At 34.0% G+C, this 24,492-nt stretch overlaps 1 pseudogene; it reads left to right on the top strand.

Moving 5' to 3' along the window:
* Positions 1 to 10,241: 10,241 nt before the first annotated feature.
* LOC101264189 (uncharacterized) lies at positions 10,242 to 24,291 on the top strand (annotated as a pseudogene).
* Positions 24,292 to 24,492: the final 201 nt, after the last annotated feature.

Raw genomic sequence — 24,492 nt, 5'->3', positions numbered from 1 at the left:
TTCAAATACTTTCAACAAAATTTTACTTTACTCTTTATCAATATACTGAGCAAAATTCAGTGAACTCCGGTGACCAATGGCTCGAGACATCAAAAGAAGATAACACTTTTCTCTAAATAAATACTTAAACTTATAATACTCTTTTATCTGTCAAAAAACAATTCACATCCAAATATATTGAAATGAAATTTTATTGCCGGAAAATTTTACTAGCAGCTCCATGTGAGGAAGCTCTACAGGTCTGGATATGCTGACTCCCTTCTTGGCGTTCAAAAGATGACTTAGTTTGTTTGCCTTTTGTACAGGTATCACAAACTTTATCATTTTGAAAACATCATCTTTGGTAGTCCATGGACCACGTCCATGTGACAAGTAGTTTCAGCAAAGAGGAACTTACATGACCTAGACGTCGGTGTAACAAATATGCATCATTAGTTTAAGCACTTAAACTTGAAAGATCATCTCCTCCAATAGAGTCAAGATCAACAACATACATGTTTTTACTCTTGTAGTAGAGATAACAACCCTCTTGGTTATATAATTCGTAACCATACATTTGTTAGCCATGAACTTGCCCCTTGTCACATATTTGAGATATGCTCAAGAGATTGTATTTGAGGCCATATACATAGTGTACATTGTTTATCGAATTATCAGCAGATCTACCTATCCTTCCAATACCAAGAATAGAAACCTTCTTTTTACCACCAAATGACACGCCACCGCCTTGGTGTGCATTCATCGAGACAAATTTTGAAGCATCTCTAGTCATGTTCCTTGAGCATCCACTGTCCACACACCAATATTGACTTCTTCCTGTCATCTGCACAAGAATCACTTATTAGTCTTAGAAACCCACTTAAGACGGAGTTCCCAGTAACTATCAAAAGGCTTAAAAAGAAACCTTCCTGTCCAAGGGAGCAAAGTTTTCTTGCTGAAATAATAGAGAGGGCCCGGTGGCTTGTGTTCCCTTTTGTCATTACTTTAAGATCTGACAAATTTTACGTGTTTTTATTTTACTCTTCTCAGTGTGTGAAACCTTTCTTTTAGATGACTGTTACGACCACAGTGAGTGCATAAAAGATTATCAGCTACAAACACATATTGTCTATGAGGGTTATAAGGGGGTTCTTTAGGTCTGCATCCCAACCCCTTCTTTCCGTTGATACTTTGATGAGACATGTTAAAGAGTATCTTGGAGAAGTAAGTACACTTTACAGAATGACTTAACTCTTCCTTGACCCTACTCAGATTGTTCCTCAGTTGAGAGTTAGTTTCAAGGGAGGCAACTCGCTTAGATTTAAAGATCTTACGTTTTTCTTCCAATCCTTCCTCAAAAATACTAAGATTTTGCTTTCCACCTTATGAGGTACGAGTGTCCTCCTGAAACGTCATGTTGCTTGTCTTTAGAATACCTATCCTAACACTCATTTCAGAAACATGAGAAGCAAGAGCTGAGTTCTCATTCTCACAAAAACTCAATTTCATTTAAAATTATGGTTTCAGTGGTTCTTTCATCAACGAAGTCAATAAGCAAGGTAGAAAGTTTTCCCAAATTTACAACATGAAGAGTATCCAGATCATTTTTAATGTGAAAGACAGTTACCTCATTTGTATCCTCCTCATCATCACATTTTTCCATCAGAGAAAAGATGGAGTTAAAGATACTTTCATCATCTTCAATGGCCATCATTGAAAAACTCTCATGGATTTCAACATCTTCTTCCTAATCACTAGGATCATCTCCCTAGACATCAAATGCTTTTCTCACCATCTGATTAGCATGAGCCTTTCTCTGAGCATGGTCTGGGACTAGAACCTTCTTGCGGGATCTGGTGTAATGAGTTTTTAGCTTTTGACTGGGGCAATCCCTTCTTAAGTGACCAGGCTTGTTTTTTTTATGACAAAAGATTATTTGCAGTAGTTGTTCTGCTGGTTGAAGCTTTCTTTGTGAAACCCCGCACTTCTTTATGATCTTTGAAAACCTTTTGATTACATAAGTCATTTCAATCTCCTCCTCAGTCACTTCATTTGGAGATGTTTTCAACGCTATGGATTTCTCCTTTTTTCCTTCGTTCACAGTTGTACCCTATTTCTTGTTCAGGTCATAGGTCTGAAGATTCCCAATCAGTTCATCCATGGGTAGATTCATTGTATTCTTGGCTTATGTTATGTCATCCACTTATGTTTCCCAGGATTTGGGAAGTACTTTGAGAATTTTGAAAACTTGCTTGCTAATAGGGATAGGCTCGCCCAGGCATCTCAGCTGATTGGTGATAAAGGGTGTACCTTGAGTTCATCGCAAATATGGTTATTCTTCCATCATAACAAAAGTTTTGTACTGAGTAGTGAGCATATCAACCTTGGACTCTTTCACTCGATGGGTTCCTTCATAGACTGTTTGGAGCCATTCCCATATCTCCTTGGTAGTCTCACACACAAAGATTATGTTTTATTCATCTGCTCCAATTCCACATACCAGAATCGTTTTTGCTTAATAGTTCTTTTTATTCTTCTTTCTATCAGCCTTATCATAGACTTTTCTCGTTTTAATGGAAATAGTGATGAGCTCTCTATCCTTCACTCCCTTTAAAGGAATGTAAGTTCCATAAAGAATATTTTCCCCTAACTTAGAGTCCTCTACATTGATGTAGTCATGCAGGCGATTTTTCCACCACCCTAAATATTACCCATTGAGACGAGGAGGTCGAGTAGAAATTGTCCTTCCTCCATGTCTGGTACGGCATCTATTCATTTATGATCTTGTCTTTTCTTGGTGTTAGCCAATGTGAAAAGTCAAATTCTGATACCACTTTTTGGAATGTATGCGTCTAGTAAATATCTCTGGGACAAGGTCCTTAACATAATTACATTGACACAGAATAAAGTAAGTGTTAAAGAAAAGATTGCACACATAACTTATGTGGAAACCTCCTCTCTCAGGGGAGTAAAACCATGACCTGTCTCAATAGGACTTTTCAAGATACGTTCCCTAATCTTCTACAAGCAAAAGTAAAATCAGTTTACAAAATGAGACCAGCCTTCTAACCTCCACACTAAGAAATACCACCTATTACTTAAATGATCCAGAGCAGATACAATACTGCTCACTATACTAATTCTAAGTAACTAATATGGACTTCAAATGTAAGACCCAAAGTTCCCATAACCTTATCTTACGCTGATTTAAACAACCTTGAAACATTTCTTTCACAAGTGAAACAATTCCTACAATGTAAGCACTATTACAAGCAAACAAAATTACAGTTGGTACAGAATGACATAAAAGCACTTTATCAGGTCACTTACTATTTTGAAGCTTGAAAGTTTCTCTCTTTGAATAAAAGATGAGTATGTTGTTTGTTACTTGATATATACCATGAAGAATTATTACACAACGTACAAACAACCTTGTCTCTTCTTATTGGTGAAGTACTCTACAACTTCATCAACTTTTTGTCGCAGACAACTTTAACAGTTGTACAACATTTTGCCATTGGATGAGTATTCTTGCTCTGTAGAGGAACATGTCTCTGCATTTATGAGGGGATCACCAAAATAGCTAGAATTATTAATAATTATCAAATTATACATAAAAAGAATAGAAATGTAACTTGATTTAATGTATGTTGTTTTAGAATATAATCCGTGTAAATATTATATTTTCCATATATAGCTAACTCAATTATACGTGCAGATTCTTAGTTGATTTACTTTGATTAGTTTCATTTCAAAGAAGCATATGCATTTGTATAAGTATCTTGTCTTGATGAATAGAAAGACACAAGTTATTATCCATATAATATGTGTTACAAGGTATCAAAGCAACTGTCTAAGCTAGGATTTTGGCTTTGTCGGAAGTCACTGTGACTTTTCAAGAAGCTATTGTGGCTTCAAGGAAGTATTTGAGAGCCCTATCATTCACCTTTGAATCTGTACACCATTTCTTTGTTCGATAAATTGATTGCATAAGTGTGTAGAATCCATTTTGTGGCATCTGGGTACGGATTGAAACTCTGAAATCTGAAGCGGATTGTCTACGTTTCTCAAGTGAAGCTGGTGCTTCAAAATTTTGGAATTCAAAAAACGGTGCTAAGAATATTTGTTGGAGATTTGTTTCTGAACTCAAATCTAAAGTTTGAGTCATTCTGGAAGTGTCTCGATAAGGTTATTTTGTTGAAACTTAAAATTTCAAAAACAATGTCAAAGAAGACAATCTGTCCATCCTTCTATTTATTGGGTTGTTGTCCAGAAAATCTATTAGCTTCTCAGACATTGTTTTTTTTTTGTTAAAATCCCCTTCATTTCTAATTTTTTTAGCTAGATTGGTCTTGGAGCTCTCAAATTTGATTAGTCATTTTATTCTGGTGATTCTCTCTTTTTTGAAGATCATAGTCTTTTGGGACTAGTTTGTTTCTCTACCAATTCATTTTGGTAGCATAAGTATTTTGTTGGGAATAGTACTAACTGTAATCAAGGAACTCAAAGGTCTGATAAATAATTTTGATTTTCGCAAAGGAGTTTGTTGAATTCTCTCGATAGAAAAAATTATTAAAGGAATCAACTTCAGTTAATGCCTTTACTAAATCAGGTAAAACATATATAATCACCTCTCCAAATAAATGGGTGATAGATTCAAGTGCTTCAAATAACATGACTGATAATCCTAACATTTTTACTAGTCTTCAGTCATAGAACGCTCCCTCTCCGGTTACTGAAGCTGATGGATCAACTTGTAACAATGTTGGATATGAGACATTTACACCAACCTCCACTATTAACTTGTAACCAATATGAAGTCTACCAAAGTTGGCCTTCAATCTGATTTCTGTTAGCAAAGTTACCAGAGACCTTAATTGTTATATTTCATTATTTTCGGATCATTGTTTGTTTCATGATATTATGACGAATTAGGTTATTGGTAAAGGACATGTATATAACTATCTCTATATTTTGGATGAATGAAGGCCTCAAGTTGTTGCCTGTTCTAGTATTGTGTCTCCACTTGAAGCACATTTTCTATTGAGACATCTTTCTCTACATTTTCAAAAAAAGCCTTGTCTGCAATTCTAGAATATTTCTTCATTAGAATGTGAGTCATCATAAACTTCAAAACATTATCACAGCTCAATAAGTCCAAAGGTTAATAAGAAGGTTGAGTCCGCTTTTGAATTGGTTCATTCTGATGTTTGGGGACCATGCCCTGTCATTTCCAAAAATGGAAATAAGTTCTTATTACTTTGTGGATGATTTTTCTAGTATGACGTGGATTGATTTCATGGATAGTGGCTTAAAAGTGTTTACTCACTTTTTTGTGTTTTATGTAGAAGTCAAAACACAATTCAATGCTTCGGTACATATTATAAAGAGTGACAATGCTAAAGAATATCTGTCAAAACCATTTCAATCATGCATGAGACAACACAATATTATCCACCAGTCTTCATGTTTTGATACACCATCTCAAATGGAGTTGCTGAGAGGAAGAACAAGCATCTACATGATACAACTCGAGCACTTTTGTTCCAAATGAAGGTTCCTAAACAATTTTGGGCAGATGTAGTCTCTACGGCTTGTTTTCTAATTAATCGTATGTCATCCACGGTTCTTGATGGTAATGTTCTTTATAGTGTGTTGTTCCCAAACAAGTCACTATTTCTAGTAGAACCTAAGGTGTTTGGAAACACTTGTTATGTTTGAGATGTTCGACCAACTGTCACTAAGTTGGATCCAAAGGCATTGAAATGCGTTTTTGGATTATTCTCGTCTTCATAAAGGGTATCAATGTTATCATGACTCAAAAAATATTTGGTATCAACTGATGTGATATTTTGAAAGACTACATCTTTGTTTTATGAACCTCCTTTTCTATTAGTCAGGGGAGTAAGATGAATAGTTGGTCTATAAGATGACCCATGTTTTGACAAAAAAATCAAATATTGTCCCTCCATCTTTTGGATCATCTATTGAGGATTAATCGATTACTGTGCGTTCAGCTTTTGCACCATCTACTATAGTAAGACCTTCAACTGTACAAGTTTACTCGAGGATGCGAGAAACCAATGATACATGTCCTGCACCGGTCTCTTTGTACCAGTTTACTCGAGGAGGCGAGAAGCAAATGATACATGTCTTGGACAGGTCCCTTTGTCATCAAATCCTCATTCATCTGATCTTCTTGAAGATCTTAATCTCCCTATTGTTATTCGTAAAAGTACACGTAGTTGCGAATCTTCATACTCCAATTCTAATTTTGTTTCCTATGGTCATTTATCTTTTATGTATACATCTTTGATTGTTTCTCTAGAATCTATCATTGTTCCTAAGATAGTTAAGGAAGCCTTGAGTCACACTGAGTGGCATAATGCAATGCTTAAGGAGAGACATGCAGTAGTTGAGTATCACTCTTGGGACTTGGTGGATTTACCAAAAGAAAAGACGACAGTGGGATGCAAATGGGTCTTTGCGGTCAAAGTTAATCCAAATGGTACTGTGGCTAGACTTAAGAATAGACTAGTGGATAAAGGATATGCTCGGACTTATGGGGTCGATTACTCAGACACATTTTCTCCTGTGGCTAAACTGACTTATATTCGCTTATTTATTTCATTAGTTGCATCTTAGAATTGACCATTGCACTAGCTAGATATCAAGAATGTGTTTCTTCATCGTGATCTCCATGAAAAGCGTATATGTATCAATCACTTGGATTTATTGCTCAAGGGGAGTATAGGAAAGTCTTGCACCTAAAGAAATAGTTGTATAGTTTGAAACAAAGCCCTTATGTTTTTTTTTGACAAATTAAGTGATGTAGTTTAGGAATTTTGGCTGAAAAAAGCATGTGTGTGATCACTCACTCTTTTATAAATAATAAATAATTGGTATTATTTTTCTTATGGTATATGTTGATAAAATTGTTATTACGCGAAAAGATTATTCGGTGATCTCTTCACTCAACTCATACTTGCATACTAAATTCCACATAAAAGATTTGGGACAACTAAAGTACATTTTTGGAGTAGAAGTAACTAGAAGCAAGACGAGAATCTTTCTATCTCAGAGAGTATATCCTTGGCCTACTTGTGGAAACTAGAAAGTCCGCAGCCAAACCATATAGTACTCCAATGGTCCCTAATGTGCATCTGACCCGAGATGATGGAAGATCCTTTGTGATCAAGAGATATATAGAGGTTAGTAGGGAAACAAAACTATCTCACTATAACGCGTCCATATATTGCTTTTGCAGCAAGTCTTGTTAATCAATTCATGTTTGCACCTATAGTCAAACATTGGGAAGCCTTTGAACAAATCTTATGATACTGGAAAAGAACCCCCAGACTTGAAACATTATATGGTAACCATACACATACTCACATTGAGTGCTTTGCTAATGCTGATTAGGCTGGATGTAAAACCAATAGACGATTTACTACTGGTTATCGTGTATTTGTTGGGGGTAATTTGGTGTCGTGGAGAATAAAGAAACAAGGAGTTGTATTGGGATTTAGTGCAGAATCTGAATATAGAGCTAAGACGCTGTCCACAGGTGAGATCATGTGGATACATCAGATATTGACATAAATTGGAATTAGACATTCTACACTAGCAAAACTCTGGTGTGATAATCAAGTTGCTCTTCATATTGCCTCAAATCCTGTGTATCACTAAAGAACAAAAAAAATCGAGGTAGATTATCACTTCATTTGTGAAAATATCAAAGATAACTTGATTTCCACCGATAATGTAATGACAGGAGAGCAACTACCTGATATGTGCACAAAGGAATTTAATAGAGCTCGGGTTAATTACCTTTGTGACAAGCTAGGCATGATCAACATCTATGCTCCAGCTTGAGGGGGAGTGTTATAGAATATAATCGGTGTAAATATTATATCTTCTATATATAGTTAACTTAACTATTGGAGCAGATTCTTAGTTGATTTCCTTGATTTACTTCGGTTAGTTTCCTTTCATATAAGCATATGTATTTGTAAAAGTATCTTGTCTTTATTAGTATAAGCATATGTATTTGTTAAAGTATTTTGTCTTGATTAATAGAAAGACACAAGTTATTCTCCATATAATATGTGATATAAGTATAATATTATTTATTTGATGGAGGACATACGAAGGGAGAAGGTTTTCTTTCACCTAATCAAGGGACTTGCAAGGTGACAACCCCCACCTTTATGTGCTGAAGAACATTTTCATATGAAGCATGCTAGGGCAACTCTATTACGAGCTCTAATGGATAAGTATACATATAGAGAAAGAAATTAGTATTGATCTTCCAATCTTTGATTGCTTGCACCCATGAATATGGTCATTAGAGAAAGGATCAAATTCATAACGTCTATATACAACGATATAGCAGCCCAGATGTACTCACCGGACATGTAGTGCTGGGTTAGAATGAAGAGTTTGTTGGGATCTTTTTGAAAATGGATGAGAACAATCTTTGGGCTTTACCTATTCATAAATTTTTATGTATTATAGATGATGTATCCACATAATATGATCGACCTATGCATTTTAAGCCCTATTTAGATATCAATATGTAGCACCTTTTCATGTCCTAAACTAAAAAAGATATCAATATGCTCACTACAAAACATACATAAGGGAAGAGGAATTATTGTTGGGGATGTTTGGGGGGGGGGGGGGGAGTAGGCAAGTTTTGCTAGAAAGAAGACGTAAATTTGTTTGAATATTAATTTTGAGTTATGGTTGGGGTGGTCTGATAGGATTTCGTACTAAGTTAGAGTCATGAATCAAATCGTAAATCGAGTTACTTCAGAAGAAAATAAAACCCATAGTATTTTGATTTGACTTAATTTGGTATTGAAAAAAGAGACTTCGACTATATCTTTGTTGGTGTGGTTTTAACTTTAAAATTAAAAGAGTCAACATGAGACCAAACCAAGCGGATATGATATATATAATTTTTAGATTTTATTTTATGCATAAAAGTATTTACTTTGATGTAGTTTCTAAATATTGCTTATGCATTTTCATAATTTATATCATTTAACATATTTTTAAAAAAATTTTAGACTAATAATGCTATAAAAATAAATTAATTCAACATTAAGAATGACAATAACGTTGAATTTGTTCTTTTGTTGTACACTTGTTTAGACATCTAAAATGCATAACATAATAATAATTTTTCTTCAATGTTTAATCATGTAACTGAATACTTATTAGACTTTGTTTAGCATAATTAGTACTTTTAAAATATGATCACTTCCATTATGACTTATCAATTTGTAATATTTATTTTATACAATTTCATTATTATATTATTGAATATTTTATTGTGAACACGCATCTCATAGTTTGTGTTATTTTCTTTAAAAAATACCTTAAGCAACTCTAGTTAAGTTGCACTAAAGAAATATTTGGTGTACAAGTTAATTATATGTTTGTATGAATACTTTATTAGAATGATTCAAGAAACCGCAAAGTCAAAAAATTATTAGTTTGGTTTGATTGAAAAATTTAAAAAATTGAAACAAATGATTTAATGGTTTGGTATTGAAAAACCCGAACGTAATCCAAAAAAATCCTATGTTGAAAACTTAAAAAAACACAATTTTTTAGTTTAAACTGATTTATAAATTTTAATATTTGACACAAATGATTTGATTTGATATTTGAAAATTTTGAACCAACCCCGTCATATACACCTCTACTATAGGGCTTCATTCGGGGGGAAATGCTTCCTACCAAAGTTTTTTCTATAATGAAGATTCATGTCAAAGACCTCTTATTAAGGGATGAAAACTCTATCAGTTGTGGCAATGATAGCTTTTCAAGGAACACAACTATTTTTATTTCCAAGGAGCTTATTTTCTTGAAAAAAAATTCAAAATATTTACCACACTCAATATGAAAACATCAAAGAAAAAAAATTCATCCCAACCACAACAAAGGCGGGAATGTTACGTGATTCATCAAAAAACAAAAAGGAGTTCTGTCCCCTCTTTTTTGTATACTATTTCCCAATCCTTCTCCAACAAGAAAATTAAATCCTAAATTTATATAATTCTAATGAAAGTAGGACAAATAAATAAAATAGGAAACTTTACATTATTTTTTCCTTAAGATTCCACAAAACAAACTAGAAATATCCATCTCTTTATATATATACACTCTCTCTCTTCCTTTAGTTATTTCTTTCAAAAAAAATTGTCCTCTGTTGTCCTCCGCTATGTTGGTGATGATTGTGGACATGTTTGGGGGATATCGTATTGGATTTGTTCACCGATCAATGCGCTTTAACATGCAAAAACTTTCTGAAGTTATGCAAGATAAAGTATTACATAACTGCATCTTTCACACTGTTTGAAAGGATTTCACAATGTAGTCGGGAGATCCAAAAGGAACAGGATTGGGAGAGGATTCAATATACAAATTTTTATTTGTTGATCCGGCTTGTTTTAATGGTGATGGGATTCGTTCTGGCTTGAAGCATTCAAAGAGGGGAACTGTAGTGATGGCTAGCGCTGGTACTGGAGAGAAGAATCTAAATGCTTCTTAGTTTTATATCGCGTTACTTGATAATCTAAACTCTCTTGATGGGGAGCGTACTTATTTTGTAGAGATTACATTAGGATTTGACACATTGAATAGGTTAAATGAAATTTATGTGGATGACAAGGGAAAGCCTTATCAAAATAGCCGAATCAAAAATACTTACATATTGTATGATCCTTTCTATGATCCTTTCAAATTAGCAGATTTTATTCCAGATGCTTCACCTAAAATAAAGTCTAAAGATGAGATTGATGATGTTCGACTAGAGGATTATTGTATGCCAAAGGATGAGGAATTAGGTGTTTATGAAGAGAAGGAAGCACACACCCGAGCAGTATTACTTGAAAGTGTAGGAGTCATTCCTGATGCTGAGATGAAACCCCTGAAAATGTGCTCTTTGCTTGTAAATTAAATCCGACGACTGAAGAGAAAGCACTGTATATAACTTTCTCACTATTTGGAACCGTGACATCTGCTAAAATTATCAGAGATCACAAGAAAAGGAATAGTCACTTGAGGACAAGGAATCCTATGAGCAAATATATTTTAAGATGGATAATACTAAAACTATTAATCAAAGGATACGAGTTGATTTCAATCAAAGTATAGCAAAGTTATGGACCCAATATCAACCTAGAAACCAATGAAGAAGTGGCTGTTTCAATAATGGTTCTGTTGATGCCATGAAACAGCAGGAAGAGGACACAAGCAGCATGGTGGAGATGGTAACTCAATGTACTCAAAATTTTTGAGAACAAGAAAAGAGAAAAGAAATCACAAAGGGATAAAACACCAGAAAATAACGAAGCCACGTTAAGGATGGTCAAATAGATTCAATTATTTTTATTATGTCATTCACACTTTTTATCCTTGTTTAACAATGTGTGTAGTGACATTTACTTGTTTTATCGGAATGGTCCCGCCTTATTGCATATGATTTGGATGGGGATGCCCTTAAACTAGCTTAAAAATAATATAGTGTTGTTAGATTAATGTACTATTTGAACCTAAATCTTCAAAATTTTAGTGATTCTATTGTGATCTTGATTTGAATCTCTAATTTGCAATTTGCAATTTTCTTTTGTATCGTTATTAATTTCATCAATGTTTTATGTATTTCAATTTGATGTGTGTTCTATTTTATCTTGCTTGATTTCATCGTTCTTTACTGGTTTATAAATGACAAATGGTTTTGCCTATAGAGATGTGAATTTGGTGATACTTTTAATTGGTTTTGAGAGTAGTAATGATATAAATAATGAAACGTTCATGGTGATTGGTGTATTCTTACTCTTGTACCTGTAAAAGCTACATAAATCTCTTTATCTATACTGTACTGATCCATGTACAGTGAACTTCGGCGACTAGTGGCTCTAGACATCAAAAGAAGAAAACATTTTCGTCTGTAAAATTCTTAAACTTATAATGCTCTTTTATCTATCAAATAACCCATTACATCAAAATATATAAAATGAAATTTTATTGTCGGGAAGTTTTATATATTTGATGGTGATGATTTCACAAATTTGACTCATTGAGGTCTTTATTTTATTGTAAATAGTGTTCTCAACTTATCATTTTATCTAAATAACTAATGAGAACTCGTAAGTTTCAGGTATTTGGAGTTTTAGTGTAAGAATGGACACTTAGTCACAAAACGGGAACAAAAAGGGTGAAAACAGTTGAAGTTGAAGCTTGAGAATTGCCAAGCATACTTGGTGACTTCGCCCTTTGTTCCAACTATTAGAACTCTGAAAGAAGTAGATTAAAAAGGCGATGAAAAAGAGCGATCGGTGCTTCACCGAATAGTTCCACGAAGCAGAATTATTCCACCCAATGATTCAGCTGAAGATAAAGCACAACCAGTGATGAAAAACAACAATCACTAATTGCCAAACATCTAGGTGATTCATGACTTAATTCATCAACGAATTCACCAATACTAAGTCTAAAAACTATAAATACTAACCTTAGATATTATTTTTAAAGGTCTGAACATTATTATCAATTATCACTTTTAGAATTTAGGTTTTTGATATTTTCTCTCATGTTTGGAGTTTTTTGTTGGAGACTTGAAGAAAGATGTTATTCATCCTCAAATCAAAAGTGGGTGTTCCCCATTCTTCTTCCTTTGCTCATACTAAGGTTTAATTCCTTATTCATATTTGATTTCTTTATAATTTTATGTGTATTTGATTATTTCTTAATGTATGGGTATTGACTAAGGGACTGGCAAGGTGACAAGCCCCACCTCCATGTCCTGAAGAACTTTTTAAAATGAAGCATGCTACGGAATCTCTATTACGAGTTATAAATGATAATCATACACATAGAGAAATAAATTAGTATTGATCTTCCAATCTGTGTTTGCTCGCAACCATGAATATGGTCATTAAAGAAAGGAACAAATTCATAACTTCTACATACAAGGATATAGCAAACTAGATTTACTCACAGAACATGTAGTGTTTGATTAGAATGGAGAGTTGGTTGGGATCTTTTCGGAAATGGATGAGAACAATCTTTGGGCTTTAGATATTCATAAATTGTTATGTATTATCAATGATGTATCCACATAATATGATCGAACTATGTATTTTAAGTCCTATTAAGATATCAATTTGTAGCAATGCTTGATGTCCTAAACTAAAAAGGATATTAATATGCTCACTACAAAGCATACATAAGGGAAGAGGAATTATTGTTGGGGATGTTTGGGGGGGGGGAAGGGGGGAAATGGGCAAGTTTTGCTAGAAAGAAGACCTAAATTTGTTTGAATATTAATACTTAAGTTATGGTTGGGGTGGTCTGATATGATTTTGTACTAGTTTAGAGTCATGAATCAAATCGTAAATCGAGTTACATAGGAAGAAAATAAAACCCGACTAATGATTTGATTTGACTTTATTTGGTATTGGAAAAATAGACTTCGACTATTTTTGAAAGAAAATAATACATGACTAGCCGACTTGATTCATGATGCTTCACCTGAAAGTAAGTCTAAAGATTAGATTGATGATGTTCGACAAGAGGATTATTGGAGGGCAAAGGATGAGGAATTAGGTGTTTGTAAAGTGAAGGAAGCACACTCCCGAGCAGTATTACTTGATACTGTAGGAGAAATTCGTGATGCTAAGATGACACCCCTGACAATATGATCTTTGTTTGTCAATTAAATCCATCAAATGAAGATAAAGCACTGTATATAACATTCTCACGATTTGGAACCGTGATGTATGCTAAAATTATCAGAGATCACAAGAATGAGAATATTCACGTGAGGACAAGGAGTCCTGTGGGCAAGTATATTTTAAGATGGATAATACTAAAATTGATGATCAAAGGATATGAGTTGATTTCAGTCAAAGTGTAACAAAGTTATGCTCCCAATATCGACCTAAAAACCAAAGAAGAACTGGTCATTTAAATAATGGTTTTGTTGATGCCATGATATAGAAAGAAGAAGACACAAGCACCATGGTGGAGATGGTAACTCAATGTACTCAAAAATTTTGAGAACAAGAAAAGAGACAAGAAAGCACAAAGGGAAAAAACACCGGCAAACCACAAAGACACGTTAAGGTTGGTCAAATAGATTCAATTATGCTTATTATGTCATTGGCACTTCTTATCCATGTTTAAAAATCTGTGTGTAGTGACATTTACTTGTTTTATCGGAATGGTCCCACCTTATTTCATATCATTTGGATGGGGATGCCCTTTAACAAGCTTTAAAATAATATGGTGTTGATAGATTAATGTATTATTTGAAACCTAATCTTGAAAATTTTAGTGATTTCTATTATGATCTCTATTTGAATCTCTAATTTGCAATTTGCAATTTGTTGTCAATACAGTAAATAATGAAACCTTCATGGTGATCGGTGTCTTCTGACTCTTGTACCTGTAAATGCTACATAAATCTCTTTATCAATACTATACTGAGCCAAATTCAGTGAACTCCGGCGACTAGTGGCTCTAGACATCAAAGAAGAGAACATTTTTGTCTATTAAATTCTTACACTTACAATGCTCTTTTATCTATCAAATAACCCTTCACATCCAAATATATTGAAATGAAATTTTATTGCCGGGAAGTTTTATTGATCTGATGGTGATGAGTTCAAAAATTGGACTCATTTAGGGTTATTTTATTGTAAATAGTGTCCTTAATTTCTCATTATATATCAATAATTGATGATAACTCTTAAGTTTTGGGTATTTGGAGTTTTAGTGTATGAATGGACACTTAGGAACAAAATTGGAACAAAAAGGGTAAAAATAACTGAAGTTGAAACTTGAGCATCGTCTAGAGCACTTGGTGACTTTTCCCTTTGTTCCTACTATTGAAACCATGAAAGAAGTGGATTCAGAAGGCGATGAAAAAGAGCGATCGGTGCGTCACCAAATAGTTCCACAAATCATAATTATTCCACCCAATGATCTTGAATGCATAGACGCTGAAGGCAAAGCACAACCAGTGATGAACAAGAAGAAGGACTAATTGCCAAACTTCTAGGCGATTTACGACAAAATTCGTCAAACGAATTTTCCAGCATTAAATGTTAAAACTGTAAATACTAGCCTTAGTTATTCTTTTAAAAGGTCCGAACATTATTATAAATTTTCACTTTTAGAATTTAGGTTTTTGATATTTTTCTCTCAAGTTTGGAGGGGTTTTTATGGGAGACTTGAAGAAAGAAGTTATTCTTCCTCAAATCAAAAGCGGGTCTTCTCCATTCTTCTTTCTTTTCTCATTGTATGGTTTAATATCTTATACCTATTTGATTTCTTTATAATTTTATGTGTATTTGATAATATTGTTGGAACTTGCTTTCTGATAGGATTAAATGCTGGAACTTGCTTGCTGATAGGATTAAATGCATTTTAATGGTGATTTCACCTAGTGGTTGTAGTTTAATATAATGAATTTGATGTTGCAAATACAAAACCACCCATGTGTTTTTGGCTTGCTCGAGGTATTGGTCGTGAAATCAAGACTGCTAGATTGATGTCCTAAGGAGTCAGGCGACATGAGGCTCAGCCCGAGAAGGTGAGCCCTAGTCCCACATACAAGCACACTTCATCGAAAGAGTGGCTAAGGATAATGCATATGTTAGTCTACATTAGAAGAGTGGGTGTCCGAGAGAAACCCATTTTATATGGGGTAAGTTGCTCGAGATGGAGTTGCTTTCACTTCAAGCTTAGCCTAGTTACTGTTATTTTGCAAATTTTCATAACAAAAACATGTACCCATTGATTTACGTCAACATATGTTGCGGTAACACCCCCAAGAACTTCTCCTCATACTTGAGTCCCCTTTGTTATTTTTGTTGTCTTTATAACTTGTGACAAATTCCCCTTTTTGATATTTGAAACTTCGGTGTCACCAATTGAACTTACATTGTTTTGATTCGATAATTTCTTAAGCTACTACTAATTAGAAGGAGATTCTAGTTTAGCTACCATTTTTACTACTACTTCCTTTTGGCACGACCACAACCTTTGGTTGGGTTGCTATACTCACTTTGATTTATAGACACTGAGACTGTAGGCTATTGTCAATGATCATGATTCACATACAAGAAGCATCAAAATGGCACCTTTGTCAGGGAGTGGTGTCACGTGAAAATATAGTTCTTTTAGAGTTTTTTTTTTGTTATTTTATTTATAGTTTTGTTGACTTTAATTTTAGTTTAGTTTTGCTTATTTGAAGTATAAAGCAGGAAACATTGAACCTCAGGGATACTTTACTTATATTCAAACACAGGGGAGGAGATAATAAGGGAAATGTTGCTGAGGTTAAAAGAAGTCTTGCACACATGCCCATCTCATGGAATGCCTAATAAGGCACAAGATTGTTTCTATTGAGGTTTGAACCCAAAAATAGAAGAATAGATAAGCACCTTTGTGAAGGGGGAATGTTGAACCAACCCTATAATGTTGTTGCTACAGTACTTGATAAAATGTTCAAAACCAACAAAGAAGCCCAAAAAAAATACGAATGGGATAAACTTGTGGCGCTAGTAGATGTTCTGTCCAAATAGATGATGGGATTAGAAGAGCAAGCTAGAGAGATGGAAACAAACTTTTTCCTTCGAAGGTGCAAATAGAAAAAGAAGCATGAGAGTGTGCAAAATGACTATACCCCTTCACTTATCCAACAAAAACTTAAGTACTCCTTATCTTGAGTATCTTATCCTTGAGTTCTTCTGAGTTGAGTATGTTCGTAGTTTTGAGTATCCTTGAGTACTCCTTGAGTTGAGTAAGTTTGAAAAGAGGTACGTATGTTTCCATTTTTATCAAGTTTTAGCTTATGTTATACTTTAGAATTCCCCTTACATGCTCGTACATTGTACATACTGAGCCATTTTGCATGCATCTTCTCAAGATGCAGACACTCGTATTCAGGATCATCAACAAGAAATTCATTGACACATCCAAGAGTTAGAGTTACCTACGGTAAGACTCCTTGATTTCGAAGGATTTCATTTACCTTTCATTTATATTAGTTGTTAGGGTGTCGTGGGTATTTTCTCGATTTACATCATTGTCATTAGAGATTTCATAGATAGTCAATATAGTTGAGGAGTCTGTATTAACCATTTTTTTAGTAAATGTTTTAAAGACTTAAGTTGCCTATTTTATGGAGAATTTAACATATTATATTATTCTGAGTTTTATTTTGAGTTAAGTTTTGTATTTCAGTTTCATGAATTTTATTATGTTTTAAGCTTTTGAATGCTTAAGTAGTCTTCCGCTTGTAGCCAGCCAGGATGAGTGTTCGTTTTGGGACCAACAATGGTTCTGAAGTGCGACTACATATAGGATATAGAATAGGGTTGTGAAAAAGTTAGTATCAGAGCACAGAGTTCAAGTGTCCTAGTCTTTCTATGAAGCAGTGTCGAGTAGGATCTCATTTATGGTTGTGAGGTCCCCACTTATATAAACGGGGTATGACATACATTAAAGAAAATTTTCCATTATTTCATACTCTTAATTGTGCAATAAAGCTAAGTCATATAGATCTATCCTAACTCGTGTGTTCTAAGATTCATTCGACTACCCATCATACTAATGGTGGTGGAAAAGTAAAGTGTAAAGATCCTTAAGGATGGGCTTTTCTTAGCAAGAGTCTTGAGAAAGTCATGAGACTTCAGAAGGTCTTGAGAGAAGCCCAAGAGTAAGTTAAGCGTTTAGTTTTAAAGTAATGCATTCATATGAATCTAGCATTTGAGTGAAAAGTGAGTTGTACTCTCTTGTTTAAGCAAGTTAAGCTTTCAGTTTTAAAGTAATTCATTCATATGAATCTAGTATTTGAGTGAAAAGTGAGTTGTACTCTCTTGTCTAAGCCCCGTTTCAGCTGAGATCCTTATGAGGAAGTATGTCTAGAGCCTGGGTAGTAATTTCATCCCAAAATGATAGTATGGATGAAGATATCATGAGCAACATTGGTGAAAGAGACAGAGTTAGAGGGAAGTATGTAGAGGTTTAGTAATCCAAGTATGGGAGATAGTGTTTTGACAAGCTATGCTATATATTCATGCACCTAGTTAGATAATAACGAAGAGTTTTCCTTTATGGGTAGACTAAGAAGTGAAAAGTTGTGAATAACACATGATATGAAGTAGAGTAAGTGTTGCAAGTCAATATGAGTTAGAGTATACCTTGACTAGAAAGGGGTTATGATGATGGGTCATTGTGTTAGTACTGACTAGAGGTGGCAAATGGGATGGCTGAAAATGGGTAATCATGTAACCCGTCCATATTTAATATAGGTAAAGATGGGTTGGATAATAAATGGGTCGGTAAAATACTACTTTACTCATATTTTCATGAATATATAGTACTTTACTTAAGAATTCAATATGAAGAAGATATTTTAGTATTTTTTAGATGAAAATGTTAAACGTGCTTCATTTAGTTTTATTATATCATAAAAGTTAAAAAAAAACGTATAACTTTTCAATATAAAATAAATTTATGTAATAATAAGATGATAATATTTTTAATTTCAAAGTAAATGAATATTTGCATTTTAGGACTGAAACATGCTTAATTCACTTTAAGCAATGCCAATACTAATACTTGGTTTGCGTATTTCACACTATTATTGATTATCCAATATTAAATTAATTAAAAATAAATTGTAATTATAATTAAAAATAGAAATGTATATTAAATTATATATTTTTGGAGGGTCAAAGATTTCACCTTTTCAATTAGAGAGAGAATAGTTAGTTCTATAGAACAATATAAAAAGGAAGAGAAGTTGCATTATTTTTAGTGATATCATGAATTTTGAGTGAATAAAAGTTAGAAGTTTAACTCATTTTTGTTAATTCATATTTTACCCATAGTTTATCAATATTTTTACCCATATTTTTATGGGTAAAATATGTGTGTCAACCAATATTTTGCCCATGTGAAAAATCACTCTCTCGACCCATTAAAATATGAGCAGTTTGGGAGGGTCACCAAATTATTGGCTTATTTTTCCGCCACTAGTAATGACCAAGTGTAAGTGGTGAATATATAGAAGGGGAAAAGAGTATTCATGAATTGATAGATTGAATCTAGGTTTATGAATTTTTAAAAGAGAACTTTATGGCATTCAAAGGATGATAGAGTCATTCGAGAGATAATTTGGGTAAATGAGTAAGTAGTAAATAAGTTGTTAAGTGGAATGTGATGGTAATTCGAGTCTACAGATCAAGAGGTAAGGATAAGTTAATTTTCATGAGGTCCTAGAGGGCCACTGTTTCTAAATTTTCATAGTAATATTGATGTATAAGTATAGTAACCGAGCAATCATATTGATATTCACGTTTAGTAATAAACATTAAGCTTGAATTTGAGATGAGTATCATGATCAAAAGAATGGCAACATGAGGGTGATGATGTTAGTCTTGAGATTTGATATGGTAGACATGACATAGAATAGATGAGGAATTAAAATGTTTGTCTCAATGAATACGAGTAGTAGAGACCCTAACCTTTATATAAGGTCAGTGAAGTGTGGTTAAGTTATAAGAGTAAAAAGAGCATTAAGAGAATGTACAACACTTAGAGATGTGGAATAGTTTTCAGAATAATAAATGAATGAGTTCAAAAGTGATTAGGAGTACAAGGTTTTACTATGAGAAATAATTAAATGAGAGCCCTTAGTTAGTTCCTACGGAGTTGGTTAGTAGGATACCACGAAGTTGTTAGAGTGCTAAGCTTGAATGTGGTTGTAAGGAGTAATAGTCTTGGGATGAGATTCCTCATAGAGAGGTATAGAATCCGAACTTAAGGATTTGAGTTAAGCTCGAATATAGTAAGAGCAGACCATTAGACTCAGACCTTAGTAAGAGTATCCCCACTCTATACCCAGCTCAGTCATCATTCGAGGACGAATGATCCCAAGGGAAAGATATAGTAACACCGCATAAATTTTTTTGAACCAAGACTCTAACCGTCTTTGTAATGAGTGATATTATTTCAAGGAATTTAAAATTTCTTGATTGTTAAGGTCACTAGATGTAGAACCTTAAGTTCCAATACAAACCATAGAGAAAAACATTCAAGTTATTCCTAAGTTTTTTTATGTTTTGGGTCAACTTCAACTAGTCATAAATTTTGGTACATAATGAGTTAGGAGATAAATAGAATATTAAATTAAATCCCTTCGAGTTCTCTATTCAATGCCGCCGAGTTTTCTCAATTCTGAACTCTAAGTGAACAGTTATTATGGATTAATTAACGTCATGCAAATCTGGAATAAGCTTCGTGATGCGGAGCCAATACGGACCTCACTTCCCGATGAAAAATAATTCCAACTCCCAAATAATTCTGTTTGTTTCTTTAGGGGTATTTTGGTCCTAAAATCCCTTCGGAGGTTATCTAAATTTCCCTAAACGTATAGAAAATCAGTTTTCACAAATCATAGTCTCTCACTTCCTCAAAAGATTCCACGCTCAAGAAGCACTATGTCTATTATCCCAGATTTTGATTCAAGTTCTTCAAGAAGATGGTTCTTTCAGGTATGTAAGCTTCCATATTTTTGGGCTTGTTCGCACACACGCCAATCTTGTTAATTTCGACTTTAAATTCGTTCTAAAAGATGAAGCTTTGATGATCTTGTTGTGTATTCATGAATTTTCTTTCGTTCTTAAATTGGGCTGAGATACAGGAGTTGTTGTGGTCAATGTGTTGATTTATATATGGTTAGAGTTAGATTCTAGTGTACATGTGTTGGGTATCTATATCTAAAGAGGAATTGAGAAAGAGAAATGAATTCAGGAGTCTTCTATAAATCCCAAAATTGACTCCTTCAATGGGTCCTAATTGGCTTACTAAACTTGTGCCCCTGAAATGGGTACATTTCAAGGTCGGAAAAAACAAACAATCAATCATGAAAATGATATAAAAACCACCATCAAAAGGGCTTGGGTAGTCCTTCGGAAAGGAAATCACATGTGAAACAAGCTTTCCATGCCTATCTCATAATCTGGTATATATCCATAATAAATCTCGACAATACATAACAAAATTAACCAAAACAAAGCTCTACAAATCCAATAATAGGATATTCAAATGTGTAACTAATTTGAAATTACTGTTGTTCTTTTATTATAGAGACTAGTCAAATAACCTTCGATATTGTAGAAGGACAGGCCTCCAAAGTATCCCATACATGGTTGATTCCCCAAAGTTCAAAATCCGTGATGGCGTACTCAAGATTCATTATGAACCCCGTACACACAAAAAAAATGTTATCCCACAAAAATTAACTTTTTTACAAACTTAAGTGAAATGTCAAAACTTCTAATCTAGGTATTCTCGATAAAAATTGGGCCTCACACAAAAACTCCATTTTAATTTATTGCCACAAGGTTGCTCAAAACAAGCCTAGAAGCCTCAAGAACTCTACCCCGAGCAAACACAATGGAACTATAGATAGTCAAGTAAAATCCAATTGATGAAATAATTCGATCTATGGACTGTGTTGTGGTAAAGATCCACACTGAAGGTCCTTCTAGGTTAAACTTGGTGTTGCAGAGCTACATCAAACTTGCATTCTGAGGCCGTCTACCTAAAGTTTTAACTGAAGTCAACCATTAAGTTAAAAAAAACTCCTACATACAGAAACTTTCATAAAACCAAAAAGAATGATGAGGTGACCGAATCGTCAATCCCTACAAGTCATAAATGACCTAGGGTCTCTATAAGAATGTTTTAAATTCAAACAAGAATGCAATAAGAGAAAATGGTCCGAAAGATCATTACTTGTTTAACATAAAAAAACATCTTGGTTAATGAGTAAAAATCACAACCTAGTGTGAGTAAGATTTTTGGGAAAACATCACCAATCTTCAAAGAACAATTTCAAATTAGACCTATAAAATCTATATTACTAACTCTAATGCCCCCAACTCAATAGTTTACTGTTGGTATGCCTCTTCAAAGAATATAAACTATAATATTAGAAATTTTAAAATATTACATCCTCCACAACTACTACTTAATCAAGAATAAGGATAGTAAAGTAAGTAACTACTTTAATTTCAACTTACAAACTCAAACTAGACCAAGAAAACCTATTCCATTTAGTTCTTCACTTTCAACCCTAGATTCAACGAACAACTCCTTAATATGATGACTATTGTTTGGTAGAGAACTATGTTATGATGGATGCAATACCTTCTTTAATTGTTTCTAGTAATAATCCTTTTATGTAGATAATCAATAGGAAAATAATTAGCTTGTTTCTCCGCAACATAGAATTATTAAGTATGAGAATACTATATTAATTAATTTTAATGAAAAAATCATCCTTTTATATGAAGGAATGACATTGTTGATGAAAAAATTAGAGATTTATTAGGATTTTTTATTGTACCTTCAACAATTCAAATAGACAGAACATGTATGAATAGTAAATTAAACAATAATTAATAATAAAGTTTGCAGAATTATAAGCAATAAAGTTTAAAGCATGTATTCAAAAATAATAATTAATAATATAAATATAATTAATTACTATAAAAAGCATACAAGATTTGTATCAATAAAATGAAATTATAATGAAAAGTATAGAGCTTATTGAATCCACAGTGTACCCGAGGTTTAAGGGAATAGATATCTTAGGCTTAAACAATTTCATCACCAGTGTATTGATACAAAAACAATTGTTTCAGTGAGCTTCTAAAAAAAAGCAAAAAGTACACAAATACTTAACTGTCCAAAAGAATAAGAAAAAGTTCAGATTTTTTGTTGTTTTTGTTAGGTAGTGGAGCCTGATTAATTTTAGGTTGTCCTATTTATTCTCTATTTTAGTCTTTCCTATTTATTCTCTATTTTAGGTTTTCCTATTTATTCTCTGTAACCAAAAATACTCTGATTTATTAATATATATATACCTCACCGCCGTGGAAGTTTACTGACGGGGTTTTACCACGAAATATTGGGTTTTCTCTTTCTCTCTAGATCTCTCATCTCTTTCTCTTGAAAGTTCTTGTGTTCTTCATTCATCTAGTGTGTGTGCGTGAATTCGATCCTAACAACCGGTATCAGAGGTAAGGAGATTCAACACAATCACTGAAGATTGATAGTTCAAAGCTTGGAATCGAGAAGTTTGATGGATCCAATTTCAGTTTCTGAAAGATGCAGATAGAAGATTATCTGTACCAGAAAGATCTTCACGAACCGTTGACCGGGGTGAAGCCGGAATCCATGACGGAGGAGAAGTGGAAACTCAAGGATCGCCAGGCTCTAGGGTTGATCCGGTTAACTTTATCAAGAAGCGTGGCGTTCAACATAGTGAAGGAGAAGACTACGTTCGGTCTGTTGAAGGCTATATCAAATATGTATGAAAAACCATCGGCTATGAATAAGGTATATTTGATGCGTAGATTGTTCAATTTACAGATGTCTGAAACTGGATCCATTTCTGATCATATAAACGAGTTCAATATGATTGTGAGTCAACTCAATTCTGTGGATATTAATTTTGAAGATGAAATTAAGGCGTTGATTTTGATGTCATCTCTGCCCGAGTCTTGGGATACTGTTGTTGCTGCGATTAGCAGTTCCCATGGATCTGAGAAACTGAAGTTTGATGAAATCCGTGATGTTGTTCTTAGCGAAAGTATTCGCAAACGAGAAGTGGGAGATTCATCGGGCAGTGCTCTCAGCGTTGATCGAAGGGAGAGAGGTAAGACGAAAGGCCAAAATCAAAATGGTCGATCAAAATCAAAGAATCGAGGAAAATCACTGAACAGATCAAACATCACTTGTTGGAATTGGGGAGAAAAAGGGTACTTTCGGACGAACTGTACAAAGCCAAAGAAAAAACAGAATCAGAAATTTGGAGATGACAATGATTCTATAAATTCAGCAGAGGACATTGGGGATGCTATAATCCTTAGTGTGAATAGCCCGGCTGAATCATGGATTTTGGATTCTGGTGCATCTTTCCATTCGTCTCCAAGCAAGAAGTTATTCCAAAACTTCAAATCTGGAAATTTTTGAAAAGTATATCTTGCTTACAATAAAGGCTTAGAGATTGAAGGAAAGGGGGATGTTTTCATAAAGACCACCCCGGGAAACCAGTGGACATTGGACGATGTCAGATATATTCCTGGGATGAAGAAAAACCTGATCTCTGTTGGTCAGTTGGATAGCACGGGATATGCAGCAGAGTTTGGGAATGGTTCGTGGATGATCGTGAACGGTGCTATGGTAGTAGCTCGTGGCACCAAATTTTGAACCTTGTACACAACTGCAGGGTGTATAAACATAGCCGTTGTTGCTGAAGGTGCATCCGGTTCATGTCTGTGGCACAACAGACTTGGACACATGAGTACTAAAGGAATGAAGATGCTGGTTGCAAAAGGAGCATTAGAGGGTCTGAAGTCTGTTGATATGGGTCTTTGCGAGAGCTGTGTTATGGGCAAACATAAAAGAGTA

Source organism: Solanum lycopersicum, chromosome 12, assembly GCF_036512215.1.
Source record: "Solanum lycopersicum chromosome 12, SLM_r2.1".
Classification (NCBI taxonomy): Eukaryota; Viridiplantae; Streptophyta; class Magnoliopsida; order Solanales; family Solanaceae; genus Solanum; species Solanum lycopersicum.
Note: the sequence above shows the minus strand (reverse complement) of the source record. Positions and strands in the feature narration are given on the sequence as shown.